The sequence below is a fragment of the Schistocerca nitens genome, chromosome 1 (genome assembly GCF_023898315.1).
Source record: "Schistocerca nitens isolate TAMUIC-IGC-003100 chromosome 1, iqSchNite1.1, whole genome shotgun sequence".
Lineage (NCBI taxonomy): Eukaryota > Metazoa > Arthropoda > Insecta > Orthoptera > Acrididae > Schistocerca > Schistocerca nitens.
Genome location: NC_064614.1, coordinates 817,440,481 through 817,467,861, shown reverse-complemented (window position 1 = coordinate 817,467,861; position 27,381 = coordinate 817,440,481). Strand labels below are relative to the sequence as shown.

Genomic DNA, 27,381 nt, shown 5'->3' with positions numbered 1-27,381 from the left:
TCCAATGGACAACACTGAACTGTTGAAAGACTTCTAGAATAACTGACTGCGGAACACAAGACTAATTTCTAGACTGATGTAGTCTTGCCAAGAAAGAAAATCTGTGGATAACGTCTAAGAAAACTCAACAGAAAAATATGCCACGAACAAACAGTTCAGTGTTAAGTCTAAGATCACTTCCAGTCAGCTCCTTGCAAACAATATATCAGAAAATGTTGGGAAGTTCTGGTCCTATGAACAAAGTCAATGAAAGATTTTAAACCTTCCATTCAGACTGTATTAAATGAATTTGGTCACCAATGGCAACAGACAAAAATACACTGCAGCGCCAAAGAAACTGGTATAGGCATGCATACTGAAATACAGAGAGATGTAAACAGGTAGAATACGGAGCTGTGGTCGCAACGCCTATATAAGACAACAAGTGTCTGGCGCAGTTGTTAGATTGGTTATTGCTGCTACAATGACAGGTTATCAAGATTTAAGGGAGTGTTAATGTGGTGTTGCTGTCAACACACGAGCGATGGGACACAGCATCTCCGAGGTAGGGATGAAGTGGAAATTTTCCTGTACAACCATCATCAAATCTCCAACATCTCTGCGGCCGGAAAAAGATCCTGCAAGAATGGGACCAACGATGACTGAAGAGAATCGTTCAAAACGACACAAAGCTTTATGCCTCGCCTGGGCAAACCAACACCCACACTGGAATGTTGATGACTGGAAACATGTTGCCTGGTCAGACAAGTCTAGTTTCAATTTGTATCAAGTGGATGGACATGTATGGGTGTGGAGACAACCTCATGAGTCCATGGGCACTGTATGTCAGCAGGAGACTGTTCAAGCTTGTGGCAACTCTGTAATGATGTAGGGCGTGTGCAGTTGGAGTGATATGGGACCCTGATTTGTCTCGATACGACACTGACAGGTGAGTGAAATGTATGTAAGCATCCTGTCTGATCACCTTCATCCACTCATGTCCACTGAGCATTCCGACGGACTCTGGAAATTCCAGTAGGACAATGTGACACCCCACACATCCAGGAACACTCTTCCGAGTTTAAACACACCCCCTGGCCACCAAACTCCCCAGACATTATTGGGCATATCTGGGATGCCTTGCAACGTGCTATTCAGAGAAGATCTCCACTCCATCATACTCTTACGGATTTATGGACAGCACTGCAGGATTCATGATGTCAATTCCCTCCAGCACTACTTCAGACATTGACAGAGTCCATGCAAAGTCATGCTGCAGATCCTTCAGCATGCTCGTGGGGACCGTACATGATATTAGGCAGGTGTAACAATTTCTTTCGCTCTTCTGTGTATAAAGGCTTTTACCATGCCCTCATTGCAGCTCTCAAATATTGAGGAATAGACATTTTAATTGTTTGCACCAAAGGTACTAATTATGTATTAGCTGACAAGATACAGGCCTTGTCCATTTTCATAAGCCACCTATTACGAAGAACGAAGTTTTTTACGAATGGATGCATCGATTGTGGAGACTAAAGGTATCAGTAATAACATGATTGAGATGGTAATTACTTATGTATTTTGTATCGTTCTGTGTTAAAGTATGTCACAATTGTAGCTGTAGTATGTCACTGTACGAGTATAACGTATATTTGTTTTAATAGTGGCACTTTCAATATCCAGCAAGATGTGATCCATGTGACAATGATATTTCATACATAATGGAGAATTTGTTCTTGTTGGGAGTCCACTGTGTGTCATAGTGACTTATTTTCGTGTTGTCATAATTTTGACAGCTGCTTATGCAAAAACTTTTATTATATTGTCTTGTGTAATCACTGATATATTCAATTTACTCTGTGATTGTATTACAGGGTGTATACACGAATGAACAAGGAAAAAAAGAAATCTTCAATTTTCCCTGGATTTCCCAGTTAAAGATGCACTTTTCCCCACTTGAAAACACACTTCTTCCACGGTGAAAAATATACTTTTACCATGATAAGTGGCAGTATACTTTCCCTCAGGGGTGTAAAAATATCAATCCTTTGAATGGTAAAGGTTTTATACACCAGTGTGGAAAAAAGTTTTGGAGAGGTCTGTGATGTGTAGCAAAATTCATGCTACATATTTTCATATTACGACATGCTGCATATTTTTGTATTTGTATTACAAAAATATAGATTCGAGATAGCATGTTAGTTTCCGAAGCATTGATATCAAGATTGAAATGTGCTTTTGTAAGTGAATCACAGCTCGTATCACGTGATCTCCACCAGCCAATGACAGCAGATATTCAGAGCATAGGACACGTGATGCAGTCAGCCGATAGCAACATCACTGTTAAGTAGTGTGAACACACAAATAGGAAAAATAATTGTTTAAATTAACGTATGTAGTGTAGCTACAAGGAAAGTTAAGCTTTTACATATAATGTTGGTCTTTTTTGCGTGTGTTACACTTTAAAATACATTACACAAATATGCCAGTAAAGTTTTAAATGACGATATTAACGTCTGGTCTTCTGGGCTCAAAATTCTTCTAAGTGGCTAGTCCTCAATTTGTTAAGTTTTAAATGAAAGTCAAACGCTCTGTGATTTAAGAAATTCATTGCACATTCGCACACATAACATACATCTTGTGTAAAAGGAAATTTACTTTGAAATTCATGGTTTTCAAAGCACCATTCACAATATTTTCCTGCAATCTTAGAAATCGCTTCATTTCAGCAGTTGCCAGCGAGCACCAGAAAACAGGTGTTACTGTGCATGGGCAGCTACGATGATGTAGGAAGCCCATATGTTCCTACATGTATAGAATTATGAGATCTTACATAAAAAAAAGGGATACTCCCAAGAGCATTGAAATTTTGTAACACACACAAAACGCATGATTTGGCTTGAAGTGCACATTCATATGACCAAATTCAAATTGAAATAGGTCCCAACCTAATATTAAGCTTTTCAGTATGGATGCAAATTTCCTTGAAGTGCCAGTACTGTATTACCTCATATTTGGTTCTTTATAATGGAGTAATGCCATATGTGCCAGAAGATGACACCATGCACTTGAAATTCAGTGAACAGTTGAATCTAGCCAATAGTGTGGAACGAAAACTTCGTTTCTAATAAACTGACTGCCTCTGGGGAAAAGATTAATAAAAGCCACATTTACTGAGCAAACTGACAAAAATAACTTCATTGTTCTGCAAGGCGATTGCCAAAAACAAGGAAACAAAATGAAACCAGAAAACTGAAACTAATAACATAGGTTAGTCTTTCGTACTTATGTGAATGTATTTTAATTCACTTGATAGCTCCCAACCACAGAAATTAGTTTTGTTTTCATTTGATGTGAGAAGTGTACACAAAGAGGAAACAGCAAAATCACTTAACGTATACATGGCTTACAAGGAGACTAACACCCTCCCCACTACAATCCAGACTGCTATGCCCATGTGCGAATATGGCAGCTTGGGCATGCCAGAAAATTTTTTCTGAGTAGCACCCGGATGCTTGTTGCTATTGCTAGTACAACTAACAGCCACACTTCCAAGTAGCCACAACTCAACTGCGCATGCGCTTGAGCGCACGGACAATTGCTCAAACGAACTTAATGTAAACAGTTGTAATGTCATGCTCAACGGCAGGAGTTTATTGTTACGAAGTTTCCACAGTCTTTGTACTAAAGCCTTTGACACATTTTACTGAAGACTAAAACAACAAAAAATTCCTAGACTTCTGAAAAATTCCCGGGTGTTTCCCGGTTTTCTCCAAGATTAAAAAATTTCAGGGTTTTTCCCAGATTTCCCAGTTGTCCCATAGCATATGTAACCTGCATTAACATCACTGACTATATTTAGTGTGAGAGACTGTGTTATCTTACATTACAGTTGTACAATAAATTTTTATTTCTATGAATTGCTTTGAATCTAGTATTTGGTGATTAATGAAGAATGGAGTCATTAAGCTGTTACTGAAATTTTCTATGAATTTCTTGTTGCACAACTGTTTGTTTGTTTAATATTTGTTCTGTGAACTTGGTCGTGCAAATGTAAATTTCTCTCTCTTCCAAATCGTCCACGTCACCTGTGAACCATACTTCTGATCAGCGGAAGATCAAAGCAGCAAATACCCTCTCAGCTACACAAATATTAAACCAGAACTAAATATGCTCACGACTGGCAATCAGTAATGGCTGTAACCCAGAGCTAGTCAACAAACCACATAAAAAGAAATTAAATACAAAATGGAGTCATGCTGATAAAGATTAAAACAAGCAACAACGATAAATTTGTACTACTTCCATACTGGAGACTTTTATCATGTTGTTGTTGTTGTGGTCTTCAGTCCTGAGACTGGTTTGATGCAGCTCTCCATGCTACTCTATCCTGTGCAAGCTTCTTCATCTCCCAGTACCTACTGCAACCTACATCCTTCTGAATCTGCTTAGTGTATTCATCTCTTGGTCTCCCCCTACGATTTTTACCCTCCACGCTGCCCTCCAATACTAAATTGGTGATCCCTTGATGCCTCAGAACATGTCCTACCAACCGATCCCTTCTTCTTGTCAAGTTGTACCACAAACTCCTCTTCTCCCCAATCCTATTCAGTACCTCCTCATTAGTTATGTGATCTACCCATCTAATCTTCAGCATTCTTCTGTAGCACCACATTTCGAAAGCTTCTATTCTCTTCTTGTCCAAACTATTTACCGTCCATGTTTCACTTCCATACATGGCTACACCCCATACAAATACTTTCAGAAATGACTTCCTGAGATTTAAATCTATACTCGATGTTAACAAATTTCTTTTCTTCAGAAACGCTTTCCTTGCCATTGCCAGTCTACATTTTATATCCTCTCTACTTCGACCATCATCAGTTATTTTGCTCCCCAAATAGCAAAACTCCTTTACTACTTTAAGTGTCTCATTTCCTAATCTAATACCCTCAGCATCACCCGACTTAATTCGACTACATTCCATTATCTTCGTTTTGCTTTTGTTGATGTTCATCTTATATCCTCCCTTCAAGACACCATCCATTCCGTTCAACTGCTCTTCCAAGTCCTTTGCTGTCTCTGACAGAATTACAATGTCATCGGCGAACCTCAAAGTTTTTATTTCTTCTCCATGGATTTTAATACCTACTCCGATTTTTTCTTTTGTTTCCTTTACTGCTTGCTCAATATACAGATTGAATAACATCGGGGAGAGGCTACAACCCTGTCTTACTCCCTTCCCAACCATTGCTTCCCTTTCATGTCCCTCGACTCTTATAACTGCCATCTGGTTTCTGTACAAATTGTAAATAGCCTTTCGCTCCCTGTATTTTACCCCTGCCACCTTCAGAATTTGAAAGAGAGTATTCCAGTCAACATTGTCAAAAGCTTTCTCTAAGTCTACAAATGCTAGAAATGTAGGTTTGCCTTTCCTTAATCTTCCTTCTAAGATAAGTCGTAAGGTCAGTATTGCCTCACGTGTTCCGGTATTTCTACAGAATCCAAACTGATCTTCCCCGAGGTCGGCTTCTACTAGTTTTTCCATTCGTCTGTAAAGAATTCGTGTTAGTATTTTGCAGCTGTGGCTTATTAAACTGATTGTTCGGTAATTCTCACATCTGTCAACACCTGCTTTCTTTGGGATTGGAATTATTATATTCTTCTTGAAGTCTGAGGGTATTTCGCCTGTTTCATACATCTTGCTCACCAAATGGTAGAGTTTTGTCAGGACTGGCTCTCCCAAGGCCGTCAGTAGTTCCAATGGAATGTTGTCTACTCCGGGGGCCTTGTTTCGACTCAGGTCTTTCAGTGCTCTGTCAAACTCTTCACGCAGTATCGTATCTCCCATTTCATCTTCATCTACATCCTCTTCCATTTCCATAATATTGTCCTCAAGTACATCGCCCTTGTATAGACCCTCTATATACTCCTTCCACCTTTCTGCTTTCCCTTCTTTGCTTAGAACTGGGTTTCCATCTGAGCTCTTGATGTTCATACAAGTGGTTCTCTTATCTCCAAAGGTCTCTTTAATTTTCCTGTAGGCAGTATCTATCTTACCCCTAGTGAGATAAGCCTCTACATCCTTACATTTCTCCTCTAGCCATCCCTGCTTAGCCATTTTGCACTTCCTGTCGATCTCATTTTTGAGACGTTTGTATTCCTTTTTGCCTGCTTCATTTACTGCATTTTTATATTTTCTCCTTTCATCAATTAAATTCAATATTTCTTCTGTTACCCAAGGATTTCTACTAGCCCTCGTCTTTTTACCTACTTGATCCTCTGCTGCCTTCACTACTTCATCCCTCAAAACTACCCATTCTTCTTCTACTGTATTTCTTTCCCCCATTCCTGTCAATTGTTCCCTTATGCTCTCCCTGAAACCCTGTACAACCTCTGGTTCTTTCAGTTTATCCAGGTCCCATCTCCTTAAATTCCCACCTTTTTGCAGTTTCTTCAGTTTTAATCTACAGGTCATAACCAATAGATTGTGGTCAGAGTCCACATCTGCCCCTGGAAATGTCTTACAATTTAGAACCTGGTTCCTAAATCTCTGTCTTACCATAATATAATCTATCTGATACCTTTTAGTATCTCCAGGGTTCTTCCATGTATACAACCTTCTTTCATGATTCTTAAACCAAGTGTTAGCTATGATTAATTTGTGCTCTGTGCAAAATTCTACCAGGCGGCTTCCTCTTTCATTTCTTAGCCCCAATCCATATTCACCTACTACGTTTCCTTCTCTCCCTTTTCCTACACTCGAATTCCAGTCACCCATGACTATTAAATTTTCGTCCCCCTTCACTATCTGAATAATTTCTTTTATTTCATCATACATTTCTTCAATTTCTTCGTCATCTGCAGAGCTAGTTGGCATATACACTTGTACTACTGTAGTAGATGTGGGCTTCGTATCTATCTTGGCCACAATAATGCGTTCACTATGCTGTTTGTAGTAGCTTACCCGTGTCCCTATTTTCCTATTCATTATTAAGCCTACTCCTGCATTACCCCTATTTGACTTTGTGTTTATAACCCTGTAGTCACCTGACCAGAAGTCTTGTTCCTCCTGCCACCGAACTTCACTAATTCCCACTATATCTAACTTTAATCTATCCATTTCCCTATTCAAATTTTCTAACCTACCTGCCCGATTAAGGGATCTGACATTCCACGCTCCGATCCGTAGAACGCCAGGTTTCTTTCTCCTGATAACAGGGTTCTGTAGCAGCAACACGTTAGGAGCTAACATCATTCATAAAACAGACAAAGCACAATGATATAATCATTCTGGTGTTTACAAAGTTGAATGCAGTGAATGTCATAAAGTTTATATCAAACAAACAAATCATAGAGAGTACATAAATGTTTGTGAAAATAATCTTTCAGCTTTTGGCTGACCCTCAGAGAAAATAAACACTCCATTGAAAACATAAAGAGAAACTATTTCACATTATGCTTCCAGTGGCCAACTAATGGACATTTTGGAAGAAACGAAAATCTACATTCAAACCACTACACATTCAAAACAAATGTTAAAGAAACAACCAGGCTTGTACAACAACAAAAATCACAGAAGATTTCAGTAGCCGCTTTATTAACATATGAAATGCACTTGATCTTACAATGATCACCAAATACGTGACTATAAACAATTCATAGTAATTGAAATCTGTTGTACAACTGTAATGTAGTAAAACACTGTTCTGACACTGAATATAGTCGGTGACATTAATGTGGTCGCATAGTACATTGGATATTTCAGAGATTGTATTAAGACCACATAATGAAATTCTGTGTGTTGTTGCGGGTTTAATAAATCAATGCATGGAGTAATCATTAACATGTGCAGCACTGCACTGCCTTTAATGCTGCAATTCACCACTCCGCCTTTAGTATCAACGATATTTCTTGTTGAATCAGACATGCAGTCCAGACTAGGTCACAACAGGTCTTGGGCAAGCTGCAGCCAACCATCTGTAACAGTTGTGATACTAAATGTGACACTTCTGTCACTAAATGTAACTGGGTTTTCTCTTTTGATGCAAGTCAATTGTCAGGATGAGCATTCTAAGGCATTCTGTTAGGGTGAAAATATTAAATAAATTAACTTTTCTCTCTTAACAACATGTGGGCAGGGTGGGTTCTTCCTTGGCTCGGGTATGAGGTCGAATGAAACATCATTTTTACATAAGATAACTTTTATTGAAGATTTGTACAACTGTATCTTACGGGATGTTCTGGTTCGGAGAGCGGCAGCTGTGTCGTTTGTGAAGTCTTCTGCTGCGGCAGCGGCGGCGGCGGTGGCGTCTGATTACGCATAGCGGTGTGTATCTCGTGTCGCCGTCTCGCCCAGTTGACTGGAGACGCGCAGCGCGAGGTGGCCTGTTTAATTATTGCGAGCGAAGTCGTGCATCGGATGGTGATACCTTGGATGTGGCGTCCCAGTGTTTCTCTTCTCCAAGCGGCCGCGTGTGTTGTGCGTCGACCAGCGGAGCGGCGTGGCGGGGGAAGGCCAGTGTCCCGGACTCGAACCACGGACTCCCGCTTGCCAGTCTTCGGCTGTCAGATCTTCATCCCAGCTCACAGGTGACTGCTGATGTGAGGCCGTCTCCTTCCCGTCCTCACGAGTCACCCGAGTACGTAAAGATCAGACTTCAAATACCTTTTAACTTCTCTCTTCTGGCGCCGCGGCTGCTGCTTGCTATTCCATTACAGCAGCGGACTTGGTGCGTCTGTGCATGATGTAGACTCTTCTTGCATGACGGTCTTCAGCACCGAAACTGACTGAAAACTACTGCTACTTATTCGTCTTCTTCGCCTCCGTCTCAGTCGCCCTCCGTCTGGCCCACTGCGTCTCGCGTATTTATTCACTTCAGTTTACTGGAGGTGAACGACTTCACACGGTCATTGCCTCTTCTGTCACGTTGAGAAGCTCCTCGAAGAATCTTCTTAACGTCGGTCATTGGCTCTTGGAATGTAGGCGAGGGCTTTTGATCCCATGTGACGACTGAGAAACACGTGAGCCGGTCATTGCCTCTTCTGTCACATTGAATAGCTTCTCGAAGAATCTTCTTTACGTCGGTCATTGGCTCTTGGGATGTAGGCGAGGGCCTTTGCTCACATACGACAATTGAGAAACACGTGAGCCGGTCGGGCGATGCCCTGACAGCTGAATCGACAGCGCCCGCTTATGTGGAACTTGCTGACTTCACGGTCATTGTCTCTTCTGTTCTGCTGTTCGGCCCGCTGTTTACGAGTATGTAACACTCTAAACTAAACCAAGTTTTTCATTTATATTCTAATTTCTATTTCACTTTGATTTCACTAATTTATTTACTTAAGTACCACTCAACACATCATCATTCGTCGTGGTTTATCTGTATCGGGCACTGGAACGGCTGGTATGTTTGAGTAAGTGGTGGGTGTGTCTGTGGATGAGACCATACCAGTGAAGAGTGTGCTGAAATCTCGTTTGGGCTTGTCAATGGTGGGGATCACTGGGTGCCCACCATGCCGATCTTGATGGTCTTTTCCCCCCTGCTGATAAAGTGGTACGGTCTGTCGTAAGGTGACTACAGTGGCTTATGCTCTGCATCATGCCATACAAAAAACATAATCACATCTCTGTAGCTCGTTGAAAATAAAGGGGCAACAGGTCTGTTGCTCACTCAGAGCAAATGGACATAGCTGCCGGATTTGTGTACATAGATTATGCACAAAGTCTTGATGGTAAAATGTGGTCGTCTGACATGTCAAAGAACTCGCCAGGAGGTTGTATTGGCTAGCCATATACAAGTTCTGCAGTCATGGCTTTCAGATTTTCTTTCACTGATGCACAGAGACCCATAGGACAAAGAGGAACGTCTCTGTACACCGCTATGATTTGTGGCACTTTCAGTTGGCAGTGCATTTGCTCAACTAAGCCATTCACTGCCGGGTGGTAAGCTGTGGTTCTTATGCACTTCATACCCAGTACGATCGTGAGTGCGTTGAACAAGTTATGACTCGAACTGCTTTCCTTGACCTGTTGTAACTTGTGGTGGTATACCGAAAGGGTGATCTATCCTCGGAAGAATGTGGTCACGACGATTTTGGTAGTAATATCAAACACAGAGAACACCTCCAGCCAGCATGTGGAATGGTCAATGGCTGTAAGACAGTTGGTGTACTGTTCCAATGCCAGGAGCAGTCCGATGATCAGATGCACATGTTCATTACTTTGGTTCAGTGGAACAAATGTGCCAAGAGGTGCCCCAACATACCAGCTAACTTTTTGCAGGCCATTACACTGGCACTCTTATTACTTACAATCATTGTCCACGTTTGGCCACACAAAAGCTCGCTTCACCGTGTTCTTAGCGCCCCATACTCCAAGCTGTGACAGGTCATGTAAGGAGGCAACTTCTTGAATGAGATTTTCACTCTGCAGAGGAGTGTGCACTGATATGAAACTCCCGACCACAGAAATCCGTTTTGTCTTCATTTGACGTAAGAGCAATAAACGAAGAGGAAACAGCAAAATTACTTAACGTAAACACGGGTCACGTGGAGGTTACCACCTCCCCACTACAACTTAGACTGCTCTGTGCACCAGGTCCGGATCTACGATATTTCCGAACCGGGACAATATTAGATAGTGGCGCTCCCCATCCCTCGAGCGTTTGAGGTAGGATGCCAAAAATTTAAAAAAATCGACTTTTCAAAAATATCTTCATATTGTAGCGCACGTCTTTCTGAAGTATCTGATACATAAAACATGTACGATCGAGGCAACGTGACATGTTATTTGGTCTTAAGCATGTCGAAGTGCAGTCCCACGCCTCTTCATACAGCATTATTCTACGGCACGTCACTGTATTTCGCTCTGTGGAATTCAACTTGTAATATTTTGTAATGGATGTCATCAAACCTGTATTGAGGACAGTGGAAATTAAAATGCCCTGTGGTGCCTCTCCTGATCCCAGTCGACCGATTTGACATCTTACCTCTCTTTTTTTTAAAAAAAAGTTAATACTGGGTGGGATTATTTGTGACCGGCAGAACAAGAACTCTTCAGAAAATTTGCAGTCTTAACTGCCTATTAGCTAATAACTTGCTGTTCTGTGTGACATAAAATCATATACAGGATACATAAAACGAGTAAAGACAAGAGACAAGCAAGACAGTACACATTTCTTCAATCCTTAGTCCTAGCTTTTTCTTCCTCTCTAATCTTGCCGCAGCTTTATATGGCGTACTTTCCTTTCTGGGAAAGAATCTATTACGCCATCAAAGTTCGTCAACGTTTTGCTACATGAAAAAACGAAATGTCGTCGTCTAATATCAGAAAAGCTGTTAATACAAATAGTACCCAAGACTGGTGTGGTTTCTCAATCTGATTACGTGTATTTTGTCACTGTCTGCTAGATAAAACGAAATAGGCCTGCCTAATATTGCAGCAGTTGTTACACACACCAAATAAACGAGACTGTTTTGGCACAAATGGTCATTTTTATAACACGACAGAATATAATTCAGGAAGCACCAATATCAAAAGCCCATTAGACCTACTACAAGCAAAAAGTTTTATGTTAGGAAATAATTTCACATTTCATTCATACTCTCTAGCTTCAGAAGCATGAGATCGAAAAGTAGTAGTATGTAATTTTTATATAAATTTGGAATCGTCATATACTTCCGTAATTTGTGACAGTCTCCGTTTGTTCTCCTTCCTCGTTCTAACAAACAATCTTGTCATCACTAATTCTGTAACTATTCCTGCCAGTGTCAAAATTTTTCTCTGGTTAACTTCACTAACCCTGCCACAATCACCGGTTTAGTTATCCCGCATTTGTTCTCCGGTTACGCGTTATTAAGAGCTCGTACAACGCGTTTTCTGCGCTACTCCAAGAATATAACTTCAGCGGCTGCTAGCCGGGGACTGTAGTGTACCGGTCTGGCAAAAAATTTTCTGGCAAAAAATTTTCTGTCAAAACTTCATTTTCTTGGATACACGGGGAAGACAACACGTAACCTTAGTTGCCTGTTATTCCTGTTAGTCATTTAGTTCCACTCTAGTAGCCTGAATCGATGGAATTCGCTAGTAATTATAACAACGCTGATGATATGCAAACCAAGTCAACCAGGAACAGTTTACAGCGACTGTCATTCACCCTTTCGGCTTTATTCGCTCAGCTCGTATAGACCCGTCCCCTTTTGTCTGCAGGAAAGCATTTTTCTAGATGCGACGGGGATTCCCCTGGCAGAGACATCACGTACACTATGCACGCATTCAAAAATCAATTTACGATTCATTCAGAAATCAACCTAGAATTTGATCAAAAAAGTTCAAAAACCAACAGGGATGCGTTCAAAATCATATGAGTAATCGATATACCAACGTGCGCTGGATGCTAGGCGCTTTGTGAAACAAGGTCTTTTTACTCAATAATAAGAATTTTGTGCCCCCCCCCCCCCCCAAACTGCCGCCCGGGACAGATAGTTACCCCTGTTTGCCCCTGCTCCCTAGTTTCGGGCCTGTTGCGCATACGTGAATCTGCCAGCTTAGGTGCACCAGTAAAATTTTTCCGGGTAGCATCTGGCTGCTTGCTGCTATTGCTTATACAGCTAACTGCCACACTTCTGTAGCCAGAAGCGGGAGAAGGTACTACTCATACGTGACTCAACTGCACGTGCGCATAAACTCACCCGCAACCGCTCAAACGAATCTAATGTAAACAGTTGTGACGTCACGCTCATCAGAGGCAATTTGTTGTTATAAAACATTGCATAGTCTTCCTAAAGACTTGACACAATGTTTTGTTCCTGTATATGGCGCATTTCCTGTGCAACTTAGGTTTTATTTTCGTTTTTTCTCTCGTTCGTGTTTTATTGCTGCAGTATTATTCTGCAGTAGCGAGATACAGTAATATTCTTTGTTATAGTATTGGTTCTTACTAGTCAAATTTACAAAAATGTAACCAAAAACTAAAACAATGAAAAATTCCTGGAATTCTAAAAAATCCCCGGGTTTTTCCCGGTTTTCTCCCGGATGAAAAAATTCCCGGGTTTTTCCCGGATCTCCCGAGTCGTATACACCCTGATTATACACATAGCAAAAGTCTAGGTCGAGTGTATCTTCATCCATGAATCGCTGCAACATTTGGACCGCATCACAAAGTCCGAAAGGCATTCTAGTGAACTCAACTGTCTGCATGGTGTGGTCTTAACAATGTTGTCTGGTGTCAAGAGATATTTGGTACAACACTTACACTAAATCCAGTGTAGTAAAAATTGGGTTACCTTGAATTTCGAAAGCAAAATCTTTACAATATGTGGTGTTGGACCGGTCGGGAATAATTCTGATGTCGAGTTGTCTAATCTCCACATGGGCGCCATCCGTTGTTCTTATTTGGGACCACACGCAGTGGAGGCGACCAACTACTGCTCGATAGATGGCACATTCCCTGTGCAAACATTAATGAGAATTCCTGCTTCGCTACCTTCAGTTTCTCCCGGTCAGGCGGCACGATCGAGCACAATGTAGAGGTTCTGATGTAGTTAATACATAGTGTTTAGTCAAATGCTGCACAGGTGCTATTGTGGGTGGCTGGTGTGTAATATCTGGGAAATGCTTGAAGAGCTCTACAAGTGAAGAGTGACCAGTTAATATAGGGCCAGCAGTGTCATCAACATGACACACTCACCTTTGGCTTAACAGTTTGGCAGTGGATCAAGCAGGTACTGATGATGGGCACCGATGACAGGTCAGGCAGGAGTCCCTACAACGAAAGGAAGTCAGTTCCGTGTATGTGGTGTGATATGTCCGCTATGATGAATTGCCAGTAAAATTTGCATCGCAGACGTAATTTTAATGTTAATGTGACTCAACCATATTTTGAGATTGTGAAACCAAAGCTTGCAAAAAGGTGCCAGTCATTACATTTGCAGCACAACAGACAGGCAGGTGGATAAACTAACTTTCTGCATATAAACTGACACATCAGCACCCATGTCTACCAGAAACAGCAGCTTCATAGTGAGTTCTGTCACGAACAGTCAAGGACTGATATCTGGAGAGCCGCTGGTCACCATCACCTGATTTCCTGTTGAGTGATTCGCACTTCAGCATCAACATCTGTCAAAATTACACCTACGAAAAAGTCGGCTTCACACACAATAAACTCCATCGAAAGCAAATTCTCAATTATATGAAATATTGCTGTCACATGGATCATATCTTGCTGGATAACAAAGGCACCACATGGGAAAGAACAACATATTATGCTCATATACTGACATACTACAGTAAAGTGTAACTACAACTGTGACACACTTTAACACAGATCTGAGCTACATTTGAAGTATAATGGCGTACATAGAACTGTATTGCAAATACAAAATACTTAAGTAGTTACCATGTGGGCCATATTATTACTGATACCCTTATATCCCATTCGACGTGCACACACACATTCACATAAAATCTGGGGTCTCTTATAACAGGTGGCTTGTGAAAGTGGCCATGCCTGAAACTAGCCAGCCAATAAATAATTATAAGCTTTGGTTTAAAAATTTAAATATATCTTTTCTTCAAGAAAGAAATCCAAAATATTAAATTCTGCATTTAAATATTCTTTCACTCCCTACTACGGTATCACTGCGAACAAAGTCATCATTTTGAAAAACAGTAAAGAACACAATGAGCAAGCCATCATACCCTGACAGAATTACAATTAGATTTTGACATTGAATATGTTGAGGAACTGGCCCCTCTCTCAAACTTATAGATGCTCTACGCCGAAGTTATCAGCTCCCTTAAACGCACTAAAAGAAATGAACGTGGATAAAATACCAAAATTGTTGTCACACAATGAGGAGGATACCTATGACACTCATTCACTCACACCCACCTCATTCGCTCACTCCCACCCCACTTGCATTGATCCACAAATCTCACTACCTCACATGCCTCAATACAACGGAGAAGAGTGAAAGGTGCTATTTCTGGGATAAAAAAAGAAGTAAAATCATAGAAGAGCTGAAAGAATAGCACAAGGAGTTGCGACTGGCTGACCACTTACAAAGAACATGGGTGATCCAGTCACCCTGTTAACACATTAAGTACATCTTCCTAAATTTTTTGGAAACAAGTTGGACAAATTAAAAAATCTTAAAACTCTAACCACATTCGTTTCAAATTCACTTAAAATACAGGGTAGATTGCTGGAAAATCTGCCGCTGCCCTTTGGTTCAAAAATAAAACACAGTCTAGTAAAATGTGGTAACACTGCTCTGTATGCCACAAGCACCACACATGGGAGAATCCTCTTGCTGGAGCAAGAAGCCATGTGACCAAGGACTGTGGCCTTCACGAAGACAAATAAGCAGGATCTCACCCCATCTTAAAGGCTGAAAGGAGGTATGCCACAGCCATGTAATGGGCTTTACTAGACACAGCCTATTATCTGTCACTTCCGGCCACTTGTCTTCTGATCGACATATGACTCTGTACTTCATCAGTGAAATGATTGCATGTAGGGGGATAACACAATGAAATAACTGATGATCACTACATGCCTTCTTGGCTGCTACATCCACCTCTCATTCCCTGCAATACCCATGTGTCCTGGTACCCATCAGCAGAAAGACACCTCCTTCCACAGCCATTGTAGTTGAAGGAGAGTGTCCTGGATACCTGAATTACTTTATCTGCTGGGTACAAGCATTGCAGAAGGCGAAGGGCACTCAGAGAATCAGAACAAACACAGAATTTAGCACTCAAAGCACGCTTCACCTGCTCCAGTGCCCACAAGATCACGTCCAGTTCTGCATCAGAGGCAGTAAAGTCACGAGGCAGTTGAACCTTGAGGTAGTGATTAGGGAAACAACAGAGCAACCAATAGTCCCCCCATTTCACCCCATCCAAAAGGACAGCTGTAGGGTTGTGGTTTCCAGTTAAAAACACAGAAAAATAAAGTACTAAAAATAAAGTATTAAAAACATGCAACAATGGGCCTATGCAGTAAGCATGGTGGCACACTGTTAAAACACTAGAATTGGGGTTGTATGTATTCCACACCGAGTAACTCCAGCACCCATTGCAAGCAGATCCCAAGCGGCATTTTTGTTCATGGACAATTGGAGAAAAGGCGTTTCGAAGGTGGATGAACAGTTTCGAAGGTGGATGAACAGCAGCATGGTATGCAGATGAATTCAGAGCTGCGTGGAACTTGCATGCCTGGCACACCATGAGCAGCAGTCACTCAATGTTGAGTGGCAGTTCCCCAGCCTCAGCACAGAGACTGTGTACACTGCTTGTCCTGTAAGCACCTGTGGCCAGCAGGATCCCCTCATGGCGGACAACATCAGTAATCTTAAAGTAAGAAGGCCTCACTGCCCCATACACTGTGCATCCACTGTCCAGCCATGAATGCACAAAAGCACTATAAAACTGAGCACATGTGCCCTGACAGCTCCCCAAAATCTGTGGCTGAGGCAGTTTATGACATTCAGTGCCTTCTGGGTTCTGGCTATCAGGTTTCTCAGCTGTGGTAACAACGACAATTTGGAGTAAAAAATGACTTGTAAAACTTACTGATTGTTTCAAATTAAAATGGTGTCCCTCATATGCAAGTCAGTTACATTAGAAATACGACGAGGATGATTAAAATGGACGCACACACTTTTTCTGCAGAAAACGGAAAACCCATCTTTGCAGCCCACTCCTGTAACCTCTGCACTGTCAGTTGCAACTGACAGATCACTGTTTCAACGCTGGAGGAGAAACAAAAAACAGCAAAGTCATCCACAGATAAGGAGCACTGTACAGAACTCCTTACCATAGGCATGATACTGTTTATGGTTATGGCAAATACGGGAAACACTTAAAACACTGCCCTGAGGAACACCATTCTCCTGCTCAAAACAATGCATCAGCACGTCACCAACTTGACACCTAAAAAAGAACTTAGCAGTCCATTGGCTGTGAAGCAGAAGCAGTAGAATGATGTCAACATGGTCCGATGGTTTACCACCTGTTTTCATCCATCATGGAAGCTTCCCATTTGCTTTTTTTGGTCTGGGAGGGCTCTGTAGGAGCTACCACAGGTACAGTCAAGGCAGTGCTACCTTTTTTTAGCAGGCACTGCCTTGGGATATACCGGGTGCTCCGCAGTGGTGGCAACTGTGGCTTTATCTGATGTTGTCAGGAGGGCTATGGGCTCTGAAACAACTGCCACTTGACAAGTGCACTGACAAACACAGGTACTAGTGCTGACACTAGGAACTTCTGTTTGTGTAGAAGTGTTGGCTGCCAAAATTGACTTTTTAAGGGCTGGAGTAAAAGATTTAGTGACTGGGGGAGGTTGCATGCTCTTTTAGAGCTTCTTGGTCTCACCATACAAGTACAGGATGTGTTTCATTCAAAGGAAGACACTGCAGTCCCAACTCCGTTACATGCAACCTTCTCATATTTGCCGCAAGTGGCTTCATTCTCACATACATAGGTGGAGTCCAAAGTGCTTTCCATCATTTTTAATATATGTTACACATCAACGATCTCTTCTTGAGCCCATTCATCTTTCACACTTCCTCCTCGGTAACGTTGACTAGATCTCTGCACAGCACAACACCTTTGCTGTCATTCAAGATGTTGTGAAGTTCCATTTCTATGGCATATTCCCTGAAGCATTTAGCTTTCTGGACGTTTGTCACTTGCTGGAAACTAGCAGTTTCAACTAACAGTGTTCCACTACATAATCCTTGACAGGTTTTAATGTTCCTGCGATGCCCTGTAAACCATTTTTAAAATAAAAAGATGAAACACTTTCAAAGCTGGCGTCCTTAAGTTTCACAATCAAAAACACATTCTTATCAGTAGCATGCATTCCGTTACTATTGCTAGAAGAACTCTATGGAAGTCATGAGTCTGGAGGACTGGTTACATGTACCCTCTTATTAGAATGGGCGTTGGTACATACCAGTAGTCCACCCTTTCTGCTGGGAGCAGGAAGAGAAATTTTCAAAGGATTCATCTCAATCCCACAAGCAGCTATGAAAATAAATAGATAGAGTGTCATGTGCCTAGGTAAGCCTTGCACAACTGTGGTGCAGCAGGTTCCCCACAGGTTGCCCGCTAATGACTGTTTCACTCTAACAGCCACGCATTTCATCAGTGTGCAGAGCATCTTAAGATTGATTTTTTTTTTATAGAAGTTTTTATCATCCTCACAATCTGGGCAGTCAAGTGAAGATACCAATCCTCTGTGGCACACAACATTCCACTGCCGCAACGCACAGTAGTCACTCAAGTATGGCCAGAGCTTGCGGTGACAAAGGAATGGTGATACTTAACAATCCCTTGCTCAGGAACCCCCAGGATCGCCATGCCCGTACCCAGCAAACAAATGCTGAGCCCCTGAGGGAGCCTCTATTATTGCTCATGTTTATGAAATAAATCTCTTGCATAATAAACAGCTCAATATTACTGGAAAAGAGTGCAAGGCACTCTAGTTCATAAAATGTAAAAACAGTAAATTTAGGAAAATGGCTAGATTTGTGAATGACAACATTTTCACTAGGTGATTGCCTGTAGTGTGATACCAAATTTATTCAGGGTGTATACACAGACAAGGAAAATTAATTACTGGACTTCCCAATTAAAAACAAACTTTTTCAGTGCGAAAGTACACCTTTTTTCCCGAGTGAAAATACAATTTTTCCATGTCAAATGACAGTATAGGTATACAACTTCCCAGCGTCACCGTGCTTGCAGAGCTACGATGACGCAAGAAGCCCACATGTTCATACGTGTAAAACATTAAAAGATCATACATTATGGCATAAAAGAAACAAGACATCTCAGGATACTCGAAGAGCATCAGAATTTTGTGAACCATACTAAAATGCATAATTCAGCTTTAAGTGCACATTCATATGTCCTGATACGGATGTAAATTTTCTTGGAGTACCAGTACTGTATCATCTCATGTTTGGTTCTTTATTATGGCATAATGCCATGCATGCTGGATGATGAAAACATGCACTTTTGAAATGTAGCGAATAGTTGAAACTAGCCAACAGCGTAGAATTAAATACTTCGTTTCAAATAAATTGACTGCCTCAGTGGAAAAGATCAATAAAAGCCAAATTTCTTAAGCAAACCAACAAAAATAACTTCACTGTACTGCAAGGCGATTAATGCTTGATTGTCAGAAAGGTGGAAATAAAATAAAATCTTAAGCTAATGACATATTTTAGGCTTCCGTAATTATGTGAATGTATTTTAATTCACTTGATAGCTCCTGGCTACAGAAATCAGTTTTCATTTGACATGAGAGCAATAAACGAAGAGGAAACAGCAAAATCACTAAACGCAAACACGGGACACGTGGAGACTAACCACATCTCCACAGCAACTCAGACTGCTCAGTGTTATCAGCCAAGGATCAACAATATTCCTGAACCACGGCAGTACTAGACAGTGGTGCTCCCCCCCTCCCCGAGCATTTGATGTAGGACACCAAAAATTCAAAAAATTGACTTTTCAAAAATATGTTCACTTTGCAGCACACATCTTTCTGAAGAGTCTGATATATAAAACATATGTGTTCAAGGAAATGTCAGACATGTTATTTGGATTTCAGTGTGCCAAAGTGCAGTGCCACACCTCTTCACACAGCATTCTTCTATCGCACGTCACTATATTTCGCTATGTGGAACTCAAATGTGTAATATTTTGTAAGGGACAGGACAGTGGAAATAAAAATGTCCTGTGCTTCCTCTCCTGCTCGGCCAGTTTGACATCCAACTTCTCCTCTTTTTTTAAAAAAAAACTTGCAATTAATATTGGATGGGATTATTTGCCACTGGGAGAACACGAACTCTTCAGAAAATTTGCACTCTTTATTGCCTATTAGCTATAACTTGTTCTTTGTGTGACATAAAATTAAATATAGGATACTCAAACCAAGTAAAGACAAGAGACAAGCAAAACAGTACACATCTCTTCAATCCTTAAGTCCTAGCATTTTTTTCTCTCATCTTGCTACAGCTTTACATGGTATGCTTTCCTTTCTGGGAAAGGATCTATTACCTCATCAAAGTTTGTCAAACGTTTTGCTACATGAAAAATCAAAATGTGTTTGTCTAATACCGAAAAAGCTGTTAATACAAATAGTTCCCCAAAACTGGTAAGGATTTCTCCATCTGATTACGTGTATTTTGTCACTGTCTGCTAGATAAAACAAAATAGGCCCATCTAAAACTGCATCAGTCATAACACACACCAAATAAATGAGACTGCTTTAGCACAAATGGTCATTTTTATACCATGACAGAATATAACTCATGAAGTAACAACAAATGTGTATTAGACCTACAACAAGCAAAAAGCTTCCTGTTAGGAAACAGTTTCACATTTCATTCATACACTCTAGCTTCTCAAGCATGAAATCGAAAAGTAGTAGTATGAAATTTTTATACAAATTTGGAATCGTCATATTCTTCCATAATTTGTGTGATGACCCCATTTCTTCTCCTTCCCCGTTCTAACAAACATCGTCATCACTAATTCTGTAACTGTTCCTGCCAGTGTCAAAACTTATTCTCCAGTCAGGAGTTATCATGTGTTCATACAATGCATTTTCTGTGCTACTCCCAGAATAGACGGCTGCTACGGTTGATACTGGGGACTGTAAAACAGGCCCTTACTATTGTAGCGGTCTGGCCAAAAATTTTCTGTCAAAATTTCATTTTCTTGGATACACAGAGACATGACGCACACTATGCACGCATTCAAAACACTTACAATTCATTCAGAAATAAACTTACAGTATGTTCAAAAACCAACAGGGATGAGCTTCAAAATCATATGAATAATCAACAGACCAACATGCGCTGGATACTAAGCGCTTTGTGAAACAAGGTTTTTCTCCTCAAGAATATGAATTTGCCACGGAGGAGGAGGAGGAGAAAAACACCACGGCGGATAATTTAGTAAAGAGAGGCTAACTGCTTTATTATAGTGTAATGAAAGTGGAACATAAAAGTTGGTGACATTAATAACTGGAAAAGCGAAGAGTCCACAATGCTATATAAATGTGAGGACATTTCCATTCAAATATACAGCTGATGCAAACACATGGGTAAAAATTACCATACTCGAACAATTCTTGTGTGCCTGGGATGCAAGGTTGGGTGTTAGAAACATGAAAGTCCTCCTATTTATTGTCCAGTGTGCAATGCAGTCCCAAAGATGTCATGTCCACAAAAAATAAATGTATTGTTTCTTCCTCCTAATTGTACAAGCCATCTTCACCCACTTGACCAAGGCACTACAAAATGCCCGAAACAAAAATACAAGATGATTCTAACACGGAAGAGGCTGGAATGTCTTGACACTATGACAAGCAAGGTTACAATCTTAGATGTCATGCATTCTGTAAGAAGTTCCTTTCCATGTAAGAAAGCACCATCCTCTCATAAATGTGCTAACAAGATTCCACTGTGTTATATTCTTCCTGAAGTGCTTCAAAGCTGGCTGGCTTTGATCAGGTGCTTACAGAAGCCATCACGCCAGAAAACGAAGGAATAGCAACTGAATAACAGCAGCAAATAACGGAGTAAGAAGAATATGCTATCTTAGCTTCAACAAATACGTTGAATGTGGCAAAGGTGCTACCATTCTCAGTCCTATTGGTAACTGGTGAAGTCTTGCATTAACAGATGGCACAGAAACAAGGAGAAAGTGAACATAAGAATGAACCAGAACTTTTGTTGCTTCCTACAGTGTCAAGAGCTACTGAAACAATGGACACAGTTACGTGTTATGTTTCAAGTTCTGATGTCGATGAAGAAGTGATGAATGCGTTAATTAAGATGAGCAATACAATATTAAAATGGGCAAAAAAGCAGTCAACTATTAACATGTTTTTATGGCTCTCCTGCATTCCAGTTGGTTGATGGTAGAAATGTACATGTTCGATATATTGGATTTTGAGCAATGTTACTATTATGTAACACATTTTTGCTTCTTGTTTTCCAATACATAATTGGGAGTGTTTCTGGGTGAGATATTCCAAACGCGTTCACGAAAAGACACATTCTGAATAACCATTTATTGAGATATCATGCCAGGAACAGTGGTGTTATGAGATCACATATTAACCCAAATATGGTACCGCAATTATGTATCTTCACCAAGAAAAAAATCCTTTTTATGACATTCTAAATCTGCAATCCTCTCAAAAATGTGCTAACAAGATTCCACTGTGTTACATTCTTCCTGAAGTGTGAGATTATTTCGTCTGTATCATGTATCTTGCACTAGGTGGAATAATTCTGTCATGACTGGTCCTACCAAGGATGTCAACAATTCTGAGGGACCTTGTTTCCACTTATGTTTTTCCGTGCTCTGTCAAATTCTTTTTGCGCTATAATATGTCCAATGTCACCATCACCTACTACCTCTTCTCTTTCTGTAACATTGTTCTCAAGTTTGTTCTACTATACAGACCTTCTATAAAAATCTATCTTTCTCTTCTTTGTTTAGTAATGACTTGCCTTCTGAGCTCTTGATTTAGTTGCTTCTCTTTCTTCCAAAGCTCTCTCAAATTTTCATATAAGCAACACCTATATTTCCCCTAGTTATGCACACTCCTTCTGCCTTGCACTGTGCTGTGGCCACTCTTGCTTGCCCAATTTGAACTTTCTGTCGATCTCATTTTTTAGATATCTAAATTCTCTTTCACCTGCTGCCTTTTTATGTTTTCTCCTTTCGTTAATTCAAGTCAGTATCTCCTGAGTTATTCAGGGATTTCTATGACGCCTTGCCTTTTTACCTATGTGATTTTTCGCAGCCTTCCCTATTTCATCTCTCGATGCTATGCATTTGTCTTCTACTTTATAAGATAAGAAACTATAATCTGCAAAATCATTTATTGTGTTATCTTGTTTATGATAAAGCATGCAACAGCATGTGACATGCAGTGTTGATTCTAACAATGGAAATAAAATGAAGTTATCACACACATACTGAATATGAAAGGAGTTTAAATAAAAGTGTGTGTCAAAGGCTTTTATGGCACCTATAAACTATTTATCTACCATCAGAAGTTATCAAAGCACATGAATATCTGCCATTCATAATGGAACTATTAACAACAATGATGATTTTGAAACTTCCTGGCAGATTAAAACTGTGTGCCGGACCGAGACTCGAACTCGGGACCTTTGCCTTTCGCGGGCAAGTGCTCTACCAACTGAGCTACCCAAGCACGACTCACGCCCCGTCCTCACAGCTTTACTTCTGCCAGTACCTCGTCTCCTACCTTCCAAACTTTAAAAAGCTCTCCAGCGAACCTCTAATTCTAACGATGATTTTGGTGACGCGTCTCATGAGATAGAAATGTTAGAAAATGAAGCCTGTAAATCTTTTCCTCGTGTTGACAAGAAAGGAAAATCCGGCAGTCAAAAGTTAAAATTTATCAATTTATAAAATGGGGTAACTGATCTTTTTTTTTTTTTTTTTATCAGTCTACTGACTGGTTTGATGCGGCCCGCCACGAATTCCTTTCCTGTGCTAACCTCTTCATCTCAGAGTAGCACTTGCAACCTACGTCCTCAATTATTTGCTTGACGTATTCCAATCTCTTGTCTTCCTCTACAGTTTTTGCCCTCTACAGCTCCCTCTAGTACCATGGAAGTCATTCCCTCATGTCTTAGCAGATGTCCTATCATCCTGTCCCTTCTCCTTATCAGTGTTTTCCACATATTACTTTCCTCTCCGATTCTGCGTAGAACCTCCTCATTCCTTACCTTATCAGTCTACCTAATTTTCAACATTCGTCTATAGCACCACATCTCAAATGCTTCGATTCTCTTCTGTTCTGGTTTTCCCACAGTCCATGTATCACTACCATACAATGCTGTACTCCAGACGTACATCCTCAGAAATTTCTTCCTCACATTAAGGCCGATATTTGATATTAGTGGACTTCTCTTGGCCAGAAATGCCTTTTTTGCCATAGCAAGTCTGCTTTTGATGTCCTCCTTGCTCCGTCCGTCATTGGTTATTTTACTGCCTAGGTAGCAGAATTCCTTTTAACATCATTGACTTCGTGACCACCAATCCTGATGTTAAGTTTCTCGCTGTTCTCATTTCTACTACTTCTCATTACCTTCGTCTTTCTCCGATTTACTCTCAAACCATACTGTGTACTCATTAGACTGTTCATTCCGTTCAGCAGATCCTTTAATTCTTCTTCACTTTCACTCAGGATAGCAATGTCATCAGCGAATCGTATCATTGATATCCTTTCACCTTGTATTTTAATTCCACTCCTGAACCTTTCTTTTATTTCCATCATTGCTTCCTCGATGTACAGATTGAAGAGTAGGGGCGAAAGGCTACAGCCTTGTCTTACACCCTTCTTAATACGAGCACTTCGTTCCTGATCGTCCACTCTTATTATTCCCTCTTGGTTGTTGTACATATTGTATATGACCCGTCTCTCCCTATAGCTTACCCCTACTTTTTTCAGAATCTCGAACAGCTTGCACCATTTTATATTGCCGAACGCTTTTTCCAGGTCGACAAATCCTATGAAAGTGTCTTGATTTTTCTTTAGCCTTGCTTCCATTATTAGAATACGTCAGAATTGCCTCTCTCGTCCCTTTACTTTTCCTAAAGCCAAACTGATCGTCACCTAGCGCATTCTCAATTTTCTTTTCCATTCTTCCGTATATTATTCTTGTAAGCAGCTTCGATGCATGAGCTGTTAAGCTGATTGTGCGATAATTCTCGCACTTGTCAGCTCTTGCCGTCTTCGGAATTGTGTGGATGATGCTTTTCCGAAAGTCAGATGGTATGTCGCCAGACTCATATATTCTACACACCAACGTGAATAGTCGTTTTGTTGCCACTTCCCCCAATGATTTTAGAAATTCTGATGGAATGTTATCTATCCCTTCTGCCTTATTTGACCGTAAGTCCTCCAAAGCTCTTTTAAATTCCGATTCTAATACTGGATCCCCTATCTCTTCTAAATCGGCTCCTGTTTCTTCTTCTATCACATCAGACAAATCTTCACCCTCATAGAGGCTTTCAATGTATTCTTTCCACCTATCTGCTCTCTGCTCTGCATTTAACAGTGGAATTCCCGTTGCACTCTTAATGTTACCACGTTGCTTTTAATGTCACCAAAGGTTGTTTTGACTTTCCTGTATGCTGAGTCTGTCCTTCCGACAATCATATCTTTTTCGATGTCTTCACATTTTTCCTGCAGCCATTTCGTCTTAGCTTCCCTGCACTTCCTATTTATTTCATTCCTCAGCGACTTGTATTTCTGTATTCCTGATTTTCCCGGAACATGTTTGTACTGATCATATGAAACGAATTCCTTTGTACAAAAGTCATTATAATAGGAAGGGATCCACATGGCAATTTTGTGTAATTTGTATCTGAAATGTATCGACTTTACAAAAATTAAAATGAAAGGAATGGTTTTCAGAATGTCTGATACAAACACACAAATGATATTCACACAAAAATCTAGTACAGGTTTAGAGATGCTTTATGCATGTAAGTTGAGTGATGGGTGGATATTCAAACAATAGGTTATAATACCTCTAGATATTTGCCTACATCCAACTCAGGACAAAACTGCTTTTAGTCTTGTGAAATAGTATTGAGGCAAATGCCACAAATAAAAATCAGGCTACTAATTATTGATTTTCAGAAAGTTTTTCCAACATCTAAGATAATAAAGTTGTGCTCTATATAACAAGACCTTGGGTGCACAACTTTGAAATCCACATAGGTAACAATAATAATGGTGATTTTATATGTGTTCTGGAAATATGGTTTCTAGTGGTGTTACAGAATTCACACTTTGTTTGTATAGACACCTAAGTGTCCCACAAAACACACTGAAAAAAAGAAATTTGTGTTTCTTTTGTGAACAAGAATATCACATTGTATCTGATGCACTGCATTCTTGCACTGGCTGGACTTTTGATTTCGCAGAACGTTATTACTCAGTTCCAGGACACACCTTTGGTCTTCCGACAGTGACTCTGTTGTAATTGAGAAAGATATATTTAAGGAAAAAAAAAAAAAAAAAAAAAAAGGGCTATGTCTTTAAAACCGGAGGACTATTACAGTGTGGAAGAGAAGCCCCAAGTGAAGAACCACTTCCTTGTGCACAGGATGACAAAGATTTATAAAATTTTTAAGCAGCAACTTCAAATCTAACTAAGAAACAGCCACGCACATCTGAGCAGAAGGTGGAAATCCGAAAAATTTGGGCCATGAAGAAAAAAGCCAGGAAACCTAGCATTATTGAATTTAAAGAAAATGACTCTCCATTGGCTTTTTGGGAGGAAGATAAGGTTTTTCACAAAAGCAGTGGATGACCTTGTTAACACAGAACATTAACAGATTTCATCCCCATCACAGCTTATTCACACTTACAAGCTGTGTGAGTACTTATGTCCAGGTGGCAGAAAGATTGCTGTTGCAAAACACAAGGACTTTATCTCCCGGCTCTCTTAAATTCCTGAAAAATACCCTCTTCAACCAGTCACTCAAGGTGGAAACAGCGAGAAGGAGGGGAAACCATATCGATAAAAGTACGGATTTTGATGCAGATGCATAGTGAAAGCCAGTGTGACTTGAACCCCAGACACTACTAGTAATTCTTAAATGCAACAAGGAACTCGTGTCCAAGTAAATCTGAACCTAATTGCATTTTAACAACTTATTAATGAAAATTGAGAAGTAATAAAAGTTAGCCTTTCTTTTAATTTCATTATTCATATTTGGTAACATTTTACAATAGATAATAGAAGCAGATTTTAATTTTCCTGTAAACTAAAAAGATGACTGTTAATGTGCCCAATTTCATATGCAAAAGACAAATGAAAGCGCAATTCCATACTTTTGTAATTCAGATTCCTCTCACACTCTAGCAATCAAATGCAGTGACTGTGATAGTAGCTGCCGACCGTGGTGGCCAAGCGGTTAAAGGCGCTACAGTCTGGAACCGCGCGACCGCTACGGTCGCAGGTTCGAATCCTGCCTCGGGCATGGATGTGTGTGATGTCCTTAGGTTAGTTAGGTTTAAGTAGTTCTAAGTTCTAGGGGACTGATGACCTTAGAAGTTAAGTCCCATAGTGCTCAGAGCCATTTGAACCATTTGTGATAGTAGCTGAAGCAGTGTACGTTTCATTTTAAATGCCTCAATGTTAATCAAATCAGTTGTTTGGAAAAAGAAATACATTTATTAAACACAGGCATCGCCTGCTGGGGACACAGTAATTAATGTACAGATAAACTGCCATAGATTGGGTATTACCTGATTTGATTGATTCAGCATTGATGATGATGATGATGATGATGATGATGATAAGCAGTAC

General features: G+C 40.4%; 1 protein-coding gene across 2 annotated transcripts in view; it reads right to left on the bottom strand.

The window, feature by feature from the left end:
• Nucleotides 1–27,381, bottom strand: part of LOC126262644 (DNA ligase 1) — a 125,741-nt gene that overhangs the window by 48,409 nt on the left and 49,951 nt on the right. The gene's annotated exons all lie outside the window — the stretch shown is intronic.